The sequence below is a fragment of the Rattus rattus genome, chromosome 8 (assembly GCF_011064425.1).
Source record: "Rattus rattus isolate New Zealand chromosome 8, Rrattus_CSIRO_v1, whole genome shotgun sequence".
NCBI lineage: Eukaryota > Metazoa > Chordata > Mammalia > Rodentia > Muridae > Rattus > Rattus rattus.
The window spans coordinates 84,347,593-84,364,612 of record NC_046161.1 but is presented as its reverse complement, the minus strand read 5'-3'; the positions used below and the strand labels follow the sequence as shown (position 1 = coordinate 84,364,612).

The 17,020-nt window shown below is 39.8% G+C and overlaps 1 pseudogene; it reads right to left on the bottom strand.

Annotated features, from left to right (window-relative positions):
- Positions 1 to 1,421: 1,421 nt before the first annotated feature.
- On the bottom strand, positions 1,422 to 16,728 carry LOC116908238 (annotated as a pseudogene).
- Between the last annotated feature and the right edge of the window lie 292 nt (positions 16,729 to 17,020).

The following is a 17,020-nucleotide window of genomic DNA, read 5'->3' as shown; positions in this document are numbered from 1 at the left end:
AATGGGAGATTGAGAGAAAGAAGAAAGATTATATATTGTTAATGCTTCTGGCCCAGGTTTTTTGAGTTCCCTTTGTTGTATGAGTTCCAGGGAAGAGATGAACAAAGTCTAGACACCCAAGATAGCACACAAATAACAGAACGAAAAAATTAATTCCACCTGGGTCTTGCTTAGTGGGTTGGTTAGTTAATCAGTTACTTACAGACATATGGGTGGGAGGATATTAACAGGAATGTGGAGACTTAAAGGTATCACTAAAAAGCCCACCACAGCATGGGTGATGCCTCTCAGATGCTTTAACTCTGATCTCTGGGCACAACTTGCAGAAGCTTAGCCAATTGGAGATTCTCCTTCCCTCCAAGGCTGACACAGATCACATAGCCCTGGGGAGAGGTCTTATAGTTTTGGTTCAGGAGCCGGGTGAGTTCTGAGAGTTTTCTTCACTTCCTGAATCTTATGAACTTCCTGCCTGCTCCAGGAGGGAATATCTAGTTCAGCGTAAATAGTGACACAATAGCCTCAGAAGGAAAAAAACAAAAAAGGGTCAACTTCATTATCATTGCTGATATAATTAAAATGTAGACTCCTCTGTTACCATGTGGGTTTGTAGAGTTTGTGGGACAAAAATAACTAGGCAGGAGAAGTCAGGAAATTCTTGGAAGCTAATCAAGATCTAGGAAGAGAACTAATCAATTTAGGCAGAGTGTCGCTATGGTAGCAAATGAATAATCTGAGCACAGGGAGTTTAGGTGGGAGGATGAGTTTGAAGTCAGGCTGAAATACACATGAGGCTCTGCCTCTTTTCGAGACCATAATTCTAGAGGTGAGAAGACTCCAAGTCAATTCAGACAATGGCAACATCTGACCACCCCTAAATGACAGTCTGTCCCTGAAGATAAGTAAGTGGGTTTCCTTCTACTTGTGTTATTAACTGACTAGAATATCAACTATTAACTAAAAAACTATTAACTATAAAAGTCAAAGATAAAATGATAAATTCTAGTCTTAAATGAGACAGTCACAGGTAAATTGAGATTTTTACTTTTTATTTCTTGTTAATTATTTCCAAGTTACTAACATTAGCTATATGCACACTCTCATCTATTGCTCTACCTAAACACCCATCCTTGTTGTCAATAAATTTTTCATAGATTCTTTAGATCAGCCGCTCTTAACCTGTGGGTCATGACCCCTTTGGAGGGTGTCAAACAACCCTTTCATAGGAGTAGCCTAAGGCCACAGGAAAACGAAGATGTTTCCATTACAAATCATAATAGTAACAAAATTACAGTTATGAAGTAGAAGTAAACATGACTTTATGGTTGGGGTCACTATAACATAAGGAACTGTAAGGGTCGCAGCATGAGAAAGATTAAGAACTACTCACTGATTTTTAACAGACTTATTTCACTTTCTTTTTCTTAAAAGTCCTTATGGGTAGCTACAGCTTTCTGAAGTGAGACTTTGGTATAGATTTGCACAAGGTGGTCAGTGAATTCTTGATAAGGAGATTTGGTGAACACAGTCTCTTTCCAGAAGTCAGGGGTTGGGTAGCTATAAGTCTTGAAGATGGCATCAAAGGCCACCTCTTGACAAAACTGCCCAGGGTAGCAGTGTAGCCCCTGGTTCATGTGTCACAGCCATCAATGCCATCCTCTGTAGCTTCTTCAGCACAGAAGCAGAAACAATGCCTGTGCTTCTGAAGGCAGGGATGAGACACAACAACGCAGAGCCACAGCCATCTGTCTCCTTGCATGGCACAGTGTGGGGCTTGACAACCTTGTTCCCCAGTAGCCTCTCCACACAGGGATGATGAAAAGCTTGACGGTGGCGCTGGTCCCTCGGATGGCAGTGGCTACCTCCTTGGAGCACTTAACACCAAAACCAGCATGACCATTGTAGTCCCCAATAACAACAAAAGCCCAGAGCCTGGTCCTCTCACCAGTCTACTTCTGCACTGGCATGATCTTTAGAACCTTTAGGAATGTATCGGGGTGAGGGGATCAATAATCTCGGATTCCTTAAAGGACAGGGAGAACAGGTAGATCTCCAAGGACTTGATTTTCGGGTCCTTTCTTAAACAGGCAGCCCAGTTTGATGACAGCGACCCACTCTTTATCTTTGGCTTTCTTCCGTATGCCCCACACCTTGACCAGGGCAACCTGGTGGACCACAACCACAGCCACTAACACTTCTGTTGAGTCTTCCATGAAGCCACCGCGGCCTTCTAACTCTGGGCCTGGGGTCTTCCAGGCCCTCCCGCTGCACTGGCATCCTCCACCATTTGGTGTTTTCCCCAAGAAGAATACTTACTGATTTAAATAAGCAGTAAGTATGGAAAATTTAGGAAACAAGAAAAGATAATAGCTTCTGGCTTTTAGAGGATTTGAAAGTACAATGTTTAAAGGGACATCCTGACACAATTGTTTTTAGCTCCCTGTATCTTTTATCAGAAAGAAAAATAGTTGTCATACAGGCAGACTATTTGCCAGCACTTGTCCAGCAGTTGCTCAGGGAACTGGGAAAATCACGTATTAAAATAACATCTTTTTATCCTTTCAATTTCTATAAACATGTGGAGTGGCATCTGCTATTAAACATACACAAGGGCATATACAAACACTCTATAAATACCCTCCAGAGCTACATTACCCAGAATTGCACTGTGTGGAACATCTATTATACGCTGGCAATAACACTAGCATCCCAGTAGCTTCTCAAAATAAAAGCTCATTTCTAATTCATATGACATCAGCTTTAGGACAAGGCCAGTTTCTGTGAGTCTGTGACCTCTGAAGAGAGAGACCTTTTGATGTTTCAAGCTCTGGGCATCTCCACTTGAATTCATGATGCCAAGGTCATAGTGACTACATGGAGTGGGAAAATGAACATTAGCATTCAAGATCTTCTTCCTGACATTCGCTACCATATAGTTTCAAGGATACCACAAATAGCTCTGTTAGCTTTCAGAGGGAAACATCCAAAAGCCCAAAAAAGTGGAAAGCCAGAAAAGAAGCTTTTCATCCTTTCTAGCACTGTGCAAGATACATGATGTGAGAGACTGAATATCTTTATAATTTTATTTTTGAGAATTTCATAAATGACCATGGTATTTTCATTTCTTCCCCCCCTCTCTTTCCCAACTCTTCTCATGGGTCCCACTCTTGGTTGGGTTTCTTGAAGTTCTTCTTCTAGAGGAGGGACCTTATGAAATTGCCTCCATATATATTGGCATATCATCTGGCTTTGTCATTATACAGGTCTTATGTGGGTAACTATATTGTTAAGATGTCCTGGGTATAGTGCCCTGTCATGTCTAAAGACACACCCTCAAACAAGACCTGGTTCTCTGACTCATACGCCTTCTGCCTCCTTTTTTCACTAGTTTCTCCAAGTCTTGGGTTTAAAGGTTGTGTGTGTTGTAGATGTATGTCTTGGGGTTGGGCAAAGCCAGTAACGTATTCTCTACATTTTAATCAGTTGTGAATTCACATAATAGCTCACTGCAGAAAGAAGCTTCTTTGATGGGGGGATGAGTGATATACTGGTGGGTATAAGGATAAGAATTTAGAATACACTGAGAAAGTATATTGATTTAGGAAAATTGAAATAGTAGGATCTCTTCTAGGCTCTATGCCTTCTCCAGCCACGAGTATCAAGCTGATTTATAGTGTCAGGCATAATTTCCTTCCTATTGAGCAGGCCTTAAAGTACTGATTGCTTTCACTTATCCCCAAGACGAAAATGACATAATTGCACCATTAGATAAGTCATTGTTACTTCTCATAGGCTTTACTGTTGGGTGTGACTATTGTTTGACTTTTCTCATTTGAAAGCTTGCATTCCACTTTCCAATATTGACAAGTCATCAGGGAGGTCACATCTGGGTCAGTTCCAGCTTGATTCCTCCTAGTTTCCTACCCAAAGTGTGTGGTATCATCAGCTGGAGAGACTTGTCTTCATGTTCTGAGAAGTAGGGAAGGCAATGGCAATGGCCTCTATTGTGTGGGGAGTCTTGAGGATGTCCCTGAACAGCAACTAGAAGGAAGGTTTCACATGAGGATTTAGCTAGATAGTCTATGACTTTTATAAGAAAGACATAGGGTTCAATGCATGGTACAACTTCATTTAAAGCGGTGTGTGTGAGTGTGTGTGTGAGTGTGTGTGTGTGTGTGTGTTTTGTGTGTGTGTGTTTCAGTAAGCATGCAAAATAATGTTTCTGTTATGAGTGATTGTCCTAGCTAAACAGTCACCATCTTGGGGATCTCAGCTGGCATTGCTTTCTGGTGGATTTGGGGGATTTCCTATGCATAGGATATTGTCTACAAATAGGGATCATTTGACATCTTTTCCTATTCGTATCTCTTTGATTTCTTCCTCTTGTCTTATTGCTCTAGCCATTGTTTCAAGCACTATACTGAATACAAGTAGGCACAGGTTTCTTTGTGATTTTAATGGAATTGCTTCCACCAAAATCTTCTGAATGATCAATACTTTTAGCAAACACCGATGTTTTACCAGGCTATACAAACAACTTACAGAAAATCAGTAAGCTTTCTCTGAACCAAGAACAGGCATGCCAAGAATACAATCATGGAAACATTCCAATTCACATTAACCTAAATAAAATATTTAGAAAAAGAAGCAAGAAGCCTAAGCCAGGAGCTAACAGACCTGTAAAATGCAATCTTTAAATCTTTCTAATTTCTGATGAAAGAGACTGAGGAAGACAGAAATAGATGAAGAGACCCACTATGCTTACAGAGTGATAGAATTAAGAGTGTGCAAATGGTCATTCTACCACAAGTATTTTACAGATTCAATATAATTCCGATCAAAATCCATGTGACAGTCTTCACAAAATAGGAACAAACCATCATCAAATTAAAGTGGAATCCCAAAAGACCCCAGGTAGCCAAAGTGATCCTGAGCAAAAGAAAAGCATCAGATTTCAGACTATATTATAGAACTATAGTGATAAAGCATTGGAGTTTTAACATTCAGAATTGTGGCTTTCAGAAATAAAGCCCAAATCCTTTAACATACTCACGACTTTCCTTGTTGTCCCTAAATACTCTGAGTTGAGCCAAGGTGGTATTGAGTCTTTAGATAAAGTTACTAAAACTTAACAATCTGTTATTTTATCACATTCCCATGATACTATAAATACATACACTGGTATTTGACATGTTCTAAATATAACAGATATTTTATAGTTGTTCTCTCACCAAGATCCCTCTACAGAAAGACTGCTAGCTTTGAAGGGTTCCTGAAGTCTGAAAATCCTTATCTGTAAGAGTCAATACAGTAATTTATTTTTAAGAAGAAAAATATCTCCCCAAAGCATGCCACACTCTGGCTGATTGCTGTCAATGGTGGTGCTTAGGGAAACCGCACCCAACTGCAATTCGTGCTATGCAAATGGAGAGAAAGAAGCCATTTTTTATTCCATGCTCAAAAACAGGATGGAACCCAATGAGAATTGAGATTGTTACAATGGTGAGTACATTCTAATTAATGGAAAACAAAAATAAACTGAGTAGGTGAGTAAAAAGAAACTACATACAATTTATTGTTTTTAAACTTAGAAATAGTTTGCTTTGAGCATGAGTAAGTATCATAACATACCTGCTACTATTGCTCTTCAATTTATTTTTCTCATTTTGTCTTGCATTCTCCAGATTGCCATTATGCGTAAAATCATTACATGTATTTTAATTTCAATAGCCAGTTTTGCTAAGTCCGCAAACTTAAAATGCATTGGACATAGAATCATGGGCAACTTATCTGCATTTAAAGCAACTTTGAAATCTTTTCTTTAAATCCCCAAAGATAAAGATCTGTCTCCCTAATTCTAGGTGTTTATCAACAGTCCCCTGGGGACTCTAAGAATAAATGAACACTAAGGAGAATGTGCTGGTATACGACGAAAGATCAAGAATAGTTTCAACATGTGTTTAACTTAATAGAGCTCCTGTCCAAACTCAATAAAAACAGTTTTACTATTGGCCTAAATTCTAACATTATCATTGTCTCCACAAACAAATCAAATCCAATTTAGGAAAAAAACAAACTTTAAACTGGGGAGAAAAAGACCAACCAGGAAAAGTTTAAATAGGTCAGTTTTACTGTAATGATTGGAAAATACTGAGCTGAAAAAAAGAATCTGCCATTTTCTATTATACGCCAGTGTCTAGAAATAAGCCAGGACTTCATGATGGACAGAAAAAGTCAGACTAAGGTTTCCATGTACTTACCCAAGGGCCTGGCACCATAGAAACAGAAGCAACAAAAAATACCCAATAAACATTGTATGTAGGTTTAACTCTACAAAACACAGATGTCTGATACTGTTCGAAGGGCCAGAACGCAGAGGCTGGATATCCCAGAGAATAAGGACAGAACCAAACCTGCAAAAAAAAATCAATGAAATGATACCTAATGATATTCTGGAATACTCACAGATTGGTGCCTAGCACAGTTGTCATCAGAGAGCCTTCATCCAGCAACCAATGGGAACAGATGTAGAGATCCCAGCCAAACATTAGGCAGAGCTTAGGGAATCCTACTGAAGAGAGGGGTGGAAGATTGTAGGAGCCAGACGGGTCAAGGACACCACAAGAAGAACTACAGATTCAATAAACCGGGCCTTACAAGGGCTCAAAGAGACTGATAAGCCTTCAGGAAGCCTTCCTGGGACATGTTATATTTGTATAGCTTGTTCTTGTGGAACTCCTAATAGTGGGGGCAGGAACTCTTTAACTGGCTTTTATGTCACTTTTCCTCATACTGGGTTGCCATGCCCAACCTTAATACTGAGGGATGTACCTAGTCTTACTACGACTTGATATGCTATATTTGCTTGATATTTCTGAGAGGACTACCATTTTCTGAATAGAAACAGGAACAGTGGGTAGGGGCAGGGAAGAAGGAGGAAAGTCGGGAGGAGGGAAGGAGGGACTGGGAGAAGATGAGGAAGGAAAAACTGAAGTCAAGATGTAATAAATAATAATAATAATAATAATAATAATAATAATAATAATAATAATAATAATGACATTAAACTATTCACACTCAAAGCAGAGTAATTATCTAGACATTATCATGCGTGTTTAACACAGAAGATGTGCTTATTTAGCGTGCCTGATCAGATTGCTACCCAACCCTTTCACACAAGCAGTCCTGACACGTGACCGTGTGGACTCACATCCCATTCTCCCTTGCGATCCCATGCCAGCAGCATGCCCATCGAAGCAGAAATTTCCAACATCCGGAATGCTTTGCCCTATCTTATCTTCCCAGGCCTTTACCAGCGCCATCTCTCTAACCCCATTTTATCCCTAGCATTGCCCATCTTCTCGCTCATGTCTTTCTCGTGAGTAGGCACCCCTGTCTTTCATTTTGAACCTTGCTTTTCTCTGACTGAAACCGTTGAGACCTCCCCGGAGCTTTCCAATCGGTTATTTACGTTTGCAACCTTGAAAGGTGGAGTCTAATTGCATTTCCCTTGACCTCCTCAACACCACTTAAATCACTCCACTTTGGGGAGCCTTAAAAAAAGAATCCTGCCTTATTTAACTTTCTTTGCTCGCACTGCTGTCTCTATGAAAAACCCTCTCCTGTCCTTGCTGGGCCGATGCTAACCATTCCTTCCATTTGGCTTTGCGCAACATAACGTGCACCACTTTTTACTATCTTCTCTAACTAGAATTTCCTGTTTTTGCCATCATTTCTTCTCTTCTTAGCAGCTACCACAGCAACTGGAATATGGCATTTATATTTTTTTTCTACATTAAATACTTTTGCCTAGGTTTTCAGCCTGACAGGAATGTGCCAGTTTTTTCCCCTTTGTTGAAATAAGGATGTTTTGTGACATCTGACTTAAAGTGTTTAGAACAGAAGCTGTTAAAGGACATAATACATTTATAGCCACATTTGACTCCGATCAGTTCTAAACAGATGTTTGATGTCACTGGCATTTATTCCAGAACCATTATTGCTTCTTTACTAGCCCCTTTTAGCCATCCTTTCTGTATATTTTCACTAAAAGATTTGAGCATCGATTTCCTTGAAGCTACTTTGGCAGCTTGTCTCTGAGTGGCTTTTGCCTGTGTAGCGATACTGAAGCCTTGACTTCAAACATGAATACCATTTACAACTCCATTTTCACTGTCAGCACACACCTCTTGGATGAAGAGCACAGATGTCAGAAAGCAGCTTCAACGCACAGACAGCTAGGGCTGGAATCCTGCCTACCTCCTCCATTTAAGCTGACTGAGGTTGTACTTGGTCATTTCTCTGTCACTCAATTTTCCCTCCCTCTAGTAGACACAAAACAATGCTAACACTCTAGGATCAGTATAGGACTGAGGGAGGTGGTATGTTATCACATCAGACTGTTACATGTGAAGTTTGTACTCCTCCTTATTCATAGGCACATGTTCATTTGAGTGGCAAGATGTGCCAATCAGTTATGGCAAGTTAGGCTTGCATATGTCTGACACCAACATAATATATACTCCTTTACAAAGCACAAGATACGGAAAGGGTGTAGTTTAACTAGTACTTCCAAAGCCTTGTTCAACAAACAGGCAAAGGGTCATATACACTAAATGGTCTGTCCTCATTAGCGGGAATGGTTCATAAGTTTCTGTGTCAACTTCTGGTTAGCAATATTTGGCTAATGCTGAAAATTTAAATTGCATATAGAACCTGTACAAGCCTTTTGGTAAATCCCAGACCTCTTAGGGAAGCGCTATTCTCCTCAAATATTGCTGACCTTTCACTGGACCCTAGAACCAACATGGCCTGTGTGGAAAAGTGAATAGAGGCAAACAGAAAACACAGGAGCTGAAGCCAGCTGTCTGGGCTCGAGACTGGATTTTGTCACCCAAAGCCACCGGTCATGTGCAACTAACTCAGCACATGTTTTTCCAATTTATAAAATATCTGTAAAGTAGGGTATGATCAGGAAATCCTACTACTATGGTCAAAGTCTGCTATTGCTGGGAACCCCTGAGCTTGATGTAAAATGGTGAACGCCCTTGATCAGCAGACTTCCTCTTCTCTACCCGGGAATCCCAGACCCCACAACTTCTAACAGAAATGTCACAGAGCCTTCACCTGAGATTCCTGGACTTTCTCATGCTAATGAGGTATCTTAACCTTCACCCAATGGCCTTTGTCCACCTTGGATAATCTCACCCCCTTTCCCAAAACTATATAACCCTTCGTTCACCCTAATAAAGTAGATGCACACAAGCTGTCTCATTAAATACCACACGAAAGAGCTGCTTTCTTGAACATTGTCTAAAAGAGCTGTCATATCAAAGAGACGTGACACAGATGTCTGGAGGAAGCCTCCTGCCTCAGCATTCACTCTCCAACCTGGATCCTATGGCATCACCCGTTCCAGACTCTGCTTCATTCTTTCCTGCCTGGTGTGTACAGAAGTCCAAACGCACCAAGAGAGGACATGGAGCCAAAGAAGCTGTGGGCCATGGAGCTTGGTTCAACTCCACTCTTCCCCATTTGGTGTGCAGCAGAGCCTGCACATTACAGGGAATATTATCAATGGCAAGGTAGCAGCATGTGATGGTGTGTGTAGAGTGTGTGTGTGTCTGCGTGTGTGTGTGTGTGTGTGTGTGTGTGTGTGTGTGTGGACATCACTCTGTCCATGGTGGTCTTGTATAAAGTTTTCCTCTTGCTATAAATGTACATGATTATGAGACCACTGCTACAGTTTATAACTCAAATGCCGCTACTGTAAGACACTGCCTTCTATCTTCCCACAGGTGCTATTAGGCCCTAGGAACCAGTGATTTCCTTACTTCAAATCATCTTAAAGTACAAGTTATAGCCCTGCTTTATTAAAATGAAAAGCATTTGCTTGGCTTTAGTTTCTCCAGGCTGTAGATCATTTCTCTAAGTTTATAGTTAGAACCCGAAAGAAAATCACTGCAAAGACAAAGAAACTTAAACCTGTGAACTTTTCAACTTTATGTTTCCAAAGCTGTGAGAGAGTCAAGAATTCGCTCACTGAGTGTTTTTTTTTTCTTATTTCAAAATCTATACTATTGAATGTTCCTTTTAAAAAAGGATAGGTCATATTACATGTTTCCCATTCTAAGATTTCCGGACTTGTGCTTAGGTAATGGTAATGCAGATCTACCTGCATATCTGTATGTGACTGGGGACATAAAAACAGTACAGCCATGATCTCATTTGTATTCAGAACATATTCATGTCTTTACTCATAGTTTTAAAACTACAGTTATGATTTGCAGAAATTTTCCTTCCCAGGCCTGGAATTACATCTCCTCATCTGGAACATGAGCACAGACCTGGGCTTTGTGTACTCTCTCTCTCTACAGCTCGTAAGTTGAATGGAAGTGTGTTTTGGGTCCAGCTGGATCGTAGTTCTTGTCTCCCTGCTTCCCAAGGCCTGCTGTGTAGATGCTGTTTCGTTTACCTTGATTCTGTGTTAATTTTGAAGTTTTCTGATTGGTAACCATTCCTGTCAGAATTCCTATAAAGCAGAACTTAAGTATGAAGACAATAATGGCATTATATCGAAACATGTGCAGATACACACATGTGTACAGAGAGAGAGAGAGAGAGAGAGAGAGAGAGAGAGAGAGAAAAGCATGGGAAAAGTCCTGGAAATTTTCACTATATACCTTTGAATTCTTGTGTTTTGCAAAGAAGTAACCACCCACACAAGACATTCCTATTTTTCTTTTTGATAGTGATACTATAGAGCTAATAAAGATGTGCACCAGGAAACATCTATGTATTTACAGTGCAAGCTGAGAATTCCTAGCACACAAGCTGTTATGTATTAAACTGGAGCTGCACCTGTTCTCTTCACACTTGTGTCACGCTTTGGGGACCCAGAAGCAGATGGGGGCTGCCATCTTGTTGTGAGGTATTATTCTCTCCTGGCTACTGGTACTCGGATATTGTTGATCACGTCAATGAAACAATCTTGCATCTGCACAATTGGCTCAGGGGAAATATCTGCAATTCTATCACCGAGAAAGGTTTTTAGAAGTCTGAATGTAATTAGCTGCTGGTTCCTGTTCAGCTGCTAATGTAGGTGGCTTCTACAGGCATGATGGAGGAAGATTTTACATCTGAATCTTAAAAAGAAAGAGAGAGAGTAGGGGAAGGAAGTAAGAGAAAAAGAAAGAGAAAGAGACAGAGAGAAAAGAGGAGAGAGAGAGAGAGAGAGAGAGAGAGAGAGAGAGAGAGAGAGAGAGAGAGAGAGACAGAGAGAAGAGAGAAGAGAGAAGAGAGAAGAGAGAAGAGAGAAGAGAGATTTATTATAACATTGGATATAGAGAAAAATCTTCCCTGACTAGAAATTCCATTTTCACTCTAGTCTACCTGGCAACTTTCTGACATGAAGCCAACCTGGACACATCTGTCCTCATGGTGCCTTCATTCTGTTGATCTAGATGTTGTCACACTTGATCTCCTAAGTTAAGTTGGAAACCATGCCAAAAGCTATCTCGCTATCTTTCTGAAGCAAACGACTCTCTCCGTGGTTTCATTTAAAGAATTGTCAAAAGTACATCTTGTTCCTACGTGCTCCCTTTTATTGATAATGGCAGATACACAGTCACTCTGCTCCTTGAATTATTATTGTGCATTGCTGACATACATTGTTTTACAAAGTGAAAGTTTGAAGCATCCCTTGTCATATATTTAATTAGTACATTTCATGACAATAGTCCCTAAAGATGATGATTCTCTTGCATAGGTGGCTAAAGTCAATTGAACATTCTGGAAAAGATTCAACAATTATTTACTTATTTATTTATGGGTTTCCTTTTGTGCAGGGGTGTTTTTCTTATACCAGGTACATAATATGCATGTACAGGCCAGAAGAGGAGACCAGATCCCCTGAGACCCAAGTTGATGATGGGTGTGAACCACCATGTGTATGCTTAGAAATAAACATGAATTTTCAAAAAGGGCTCATAACTACTGGGCTATCTCTGCAGTCCCAGATTCAGCACTAAGTACTGTGAATATCATCTTCACAACTTGGGATATAGCTCAGGAATAGGTAAGTCGCTAAGAATGAATAAAGCCCTGTATTTAATTCTCAGTAAAGCCAGGAAAGAATGAGCATTTATGACTCATGATGGGAGATCCATGCATCTGCACGCACAGGACGTTGGAAGGAGTTGATTCTAACAGTCACAGATGATGCTGGAAGGAGTTCATTACTTTTACAGAAGCAACTTTGGAGGTTGTGGAAACAACAAGAGAGTCTGAATTGGAAGACGGGGCCAAATTGTACAACAGAAGTGATAAGACTTCAATAAGTGAAGAGCTGCTTGTTGAAAATGAGCAAAGGAAGTGGCTCTTGGAAATGGAGCTGGACAAAAGAACCTGGAAACAATGTTGAACTGAGGAACTGAGCTATTTCAAATGTCGTGCAAATTTATCGAATTAGGCAGCAGCAAGGTTGAAAAGGATTGGCTCCAATTTGGAAAGACATTTCTCTCTGTATAACATGCCAGCCACATAGCATCATCACCTACTATATTGAAATCTTTGATAAAAGAAAGTCAATGGATACAGCCTATTTTATTGTTTTATGCACAGAATTTGACACAAGCACACTGGATTTTAGCAACTTACCTGACAGCAGATTTAACAAGGCAAGTTCCACCACCAGTGCAAAAAAGCATAGCTCCCTGAGGGCCCCGAGGGGTTCAGGGGCTCTGCAGACAGTGGTCTAGCAGGAATGGAACTCTTTGATTGTATGAATCACATAACTCATAGGACTGTTTATTGTAACACCTGCTATTTCTAATGTTTAAAAACTGGATAGGACCTCCAAACTTACCTGTCACCACTCTGATGGTAAATTTTATTTATCAATTTGTTTTTTTTTTTTTCCTATTCTTTTTTTTTCGGAGCTGGGGACCGAACCCAGGGCCTTGCGCTTGCTAGGCAAGTGCTCTACCACTGAGCCAAATCCCCAACCCCTATTTATCAATTTGTTAAAGCCATGGGACAAACACATAATTGAACTCATTAAGTGTTGCACTGAGCATGTCTTCGGGGTGTTTCTAAATGACCTTATCCTTCTTGCCTTCAGCTCGAGCGAAGCAGACCAAGCTCTCTACTGTAGCTGGGCCTCACTCAGTTTCAGCTTTAGATGAACAGAAAAAAATGCTGATCCCCTACCACCACCCAGTAAGAGTCCTGCCTGTGTGGTCAATGTGCTTGACAAGCACCACTTAACTTTTAACTTTATTTTTTGAGAGTTTTATATATGTATACAATGAAATTCATATTTATCTTTCTTTCCCAACTCTCCCAAAGCTCTTGCAACACTCCACCCTCCCAACTTCATCTTTTTTTTCTAACATGCACCAATTAGGGCCGCCTGTGTGCACGTGGATTTGGAACCATTTCCCTGGAGCCTCGGAAACCTCCAACTAGTCACATCCTCAATAAAGAATGATTGTCCCTCCCCAGAAACTATCCACTGGCAATCACTCAGTGTGTAACGGAGCCCTGAGATCATCTACTCCATCACTGCTGGGATTTTGGCTAGCTTGATCTTATGTAGGTCTTATTCTTTACCCTCGAACTCTAACACCCCTTCGTCGGTCTCAAATTTGCCATTTGAACAAAAACTGCACGCTTTGACCCCTTACCCTTGATCATCACGCCTTGACCATAGATCCCAGTGTCTGTCAATTTTCATAGTCAGGTTAGCCAGTTTCATACATTAATCATGTGTATCTGTGAATCTCACTTATTATTGCTTCTGTCTCTTTGTGTAATCCTAATACCGTTTATGTTTTCCTGCTGATCAGATTTTAATGGTTCTTCACAACAAAAACAACAACACACCTTTCAGACACACAGAGAAAAATGTGGTGAGCTATCTAATATTAACTTCCTGGTCACCCAAGCAGAGCTAAGTATGGCTTCCATCTCATGGAGTGGGACTTAAATCAGATAATGGTTGATTACTCCCACAAGCTTTGTGCTACCATTGCACCAGCACATTGTTCGAGTAGGTCAATTGTGTAGATCAAAGAGTTTGTCGCTGGGTTGGTGTTTACTGTTCCTCTTTGGTAACATGTAGAGTACTTTCAAGTAAAGGTTCTAGATGGGCATTAGCTAGACTTCTACTAGTTCAATAAGTTATGTGGGTATTGTCTTCAGCAATGGGATTTTGCCTTCATTATGTGGAGAGTAACCAATAACTTAGAAAATAATCTAAGTTGTCTGAAAGTTCCTATAGGAACCCTTTGGTCAAGACTCTATTAGATGTAATACATTTTTTATTATTGGAAGCTTCATTTGGTGAGGAGAGATGTTCACTTAAGGCTCTATCTCTCATTTGGTGATTTCATTTAGAACACAATATACTTGTGTGTGTGTGTGTATGTATGTATGTATGTATGTATGTATGTATGTATGTATGTATGTATTTAAGTAGTTTGTAAGCTTGCATACAATCCCTTAGTTTTAGCTTTCATCCCCCTTTCTCTCCCTATTCCTGCTTTATCTTCCCATTCTAACCCTTCCACCTCTCATCTTCTTAAACTATTCTATTTCCCCTTCCTAGGGATATCTACCTCTCTCCTAGTCCCTTACTATCTAACCTCTGTGGTTCTATGGTTTGTATCTCACTTATCAATGGTTTATCAGCTAACATTCACATTGTCTTTCTGGGTCTGAGTTACTTCACTCAGGATGATTTCTAGTTCTGTCCATTTGTCTATGAATTTCATCATTGTGTTTCTACAAGATTTCATTGTGTAAATGTACAACATTTTCTTTATCCATTCATCTGTTGCAGACTTCTAGGTTCTTTCCAACTTCTGCTATTATGAATAGGGCAGCAATGAACATGGTTGAAACAACTGTATACGTAGGAGGATGAAGTGTCATTTAGGGCATATGTCCATGAGTGGTGTAGCTGGATCTTGAAGTGGATTGATTCTCATCTTTCTGATGAACCACCACACTGATTTCCTGTTGACGTAAAAGTGTGTAGCCTTACCAGCAATGGATGAGTATTTTCCTTACTACACTTCCTTGCCACCATGAGCTACCACTTGTTTTATTGATCTTGGCCATTCTGATTGGTGTCAGATGAAATCTCAAAGCAGTTATGATTTACATTTTCCTCATGACTAAGGATGCTAAATTTTTCTTTAAGTGCTTCACAGCCATTTAATTTCCTTCTTTTGAGAATTCTGTTTAGATCTGTAACCCACTTTTAAACTAAATTGATCATTTTCTTGCTGTTCAGTTTTTTGGAGGAGATTCTTCATGTGTTTTTGGATATTAGGCCTCTATCAGGTGTGCAGTTGGGAAAATATTTTCCCATTGTAGAGCTTGCTGAATTTTCCAAATGATGGTGTCCTTTGCTGTAGAGAAGCTTTTAGATTCCATGAAATCCTATTTATGAAGTGTTGTTGTTAGTTTTGGAAAGTCTTTTCTTGTGCCAACAATTTCAGGCAATTCCCCACTTTCTCTTCTCCGGGGATCAGTGTATCTGATTTAATGTTTAGGTCTTTGATTCACTTGGAGTTGAGCTTTGTGAAGGATGATTCTTCTACTGCCATCCAGTTCAACCAGCTCCATTTGTTGAAGATGCTGTCTTTTTTCCAGAGTGCATTTTTGACTTATTTTTTTTATCAAAAATAAGGCATCTCCAGGTGTGTGAATTTATGTCTGAGTCTTCAGTCTACTTCACTGATCCACATGTCTGTTTTTGTGCCAATACCATGGAGCAGTCCAGTTATCATTCCGAGATGTTTTAGCTATTCTTGTTTTTGTGTGTGTATGTGTTTCTCTATGAAGCTGAAATGTTTCTTTCCAGATATGAGAAAAATATTGTTGGAAGTCTGATGAAGATTGCATTAAATCTACAGATTGCTTTCATTAGGGTGGCCCTTTGTTCTTATTAATCTTACCAATCCATGAGTGTAGGGGATCTTTCCATCTGCTGATAGCTTCTTCAATTTCTTTCTTCAATGTCTTAATGTTTGAATCATACAAATCTTTCACTTTCTTGCTTTATTACCCAAGATATTTTATATTGTTAAAGCGATTTAGAAGGTCTTGTTTCCCTGATTTCTTTCTCAATTCCATTTGTCATTTTATATAGGGGATTTAGTGATTTTTTTTTTCTGTTAAATTTGTTTCCTGCTACTTTACTGAAAGTGTTTATCAGCTCTTGGAGTTTCCAGGACAGGTTTTTGTTTGTTTGTTTCTTTTTTGTTGTTGTTTTTTTGTTTTTTTTGTTTTTTGTTTTTTGTTTTTTGTTTTTTGTTCTTTGTTTTTTGTTTTCCGGAGCTGAGGACCGAACCCAGGGCCTTGCGTTTGCTAGGCAAGCTCTCTACCACTAAGCTAAATCCCCAACCCCTTCAGGACAGGTCTTATTAGCCAAATTCAACCATTAGCTGTGCGTTGCTTTATAGTGGTTCTGAGACAATACTACCCCTTGCTTTTAGGCACAATTCAGCTCATTGTGGTAATAGGACAGGCGTTCTTGTTTTCTCATTAGCTATTGTCTGAGAACAATTCATAGCTTCTAGAAGTGTCTACCATTTTGATTAGTTTTATACCTTCGTTTTTCACTTCCAAATTCCCAATTATTTTGAGTTTGTCGGGAAAATTGAGAATATCCTCATCGTAAGTCGTTAACACCTCCACAGAACGTGTAATCTTGGTCTCCATTTGACATGTGTCACTGTATCTTTGCTGCCGTTAGTCTCAAATTCAAAGGTCGCAGGGACCAAAACCCTGCCTTTTACAGCGAAGTAGAGTTATCTCAGCAGCCTTATCAGATATGTTCATGGAGAGTTGTATCTTTACAAAGGAAATTCATATATTATGATTCTTTTGGCAAAAAAAAAAGTAAGGCTCAGTGCATGAAACTGTCTCAGCCAACTTCATCTGAGGAATGTTTTATAAACTATGAATTCTTAAGTTGTTTAAGGCTCATTAGGCAATCTTCCAACAAGTGGAC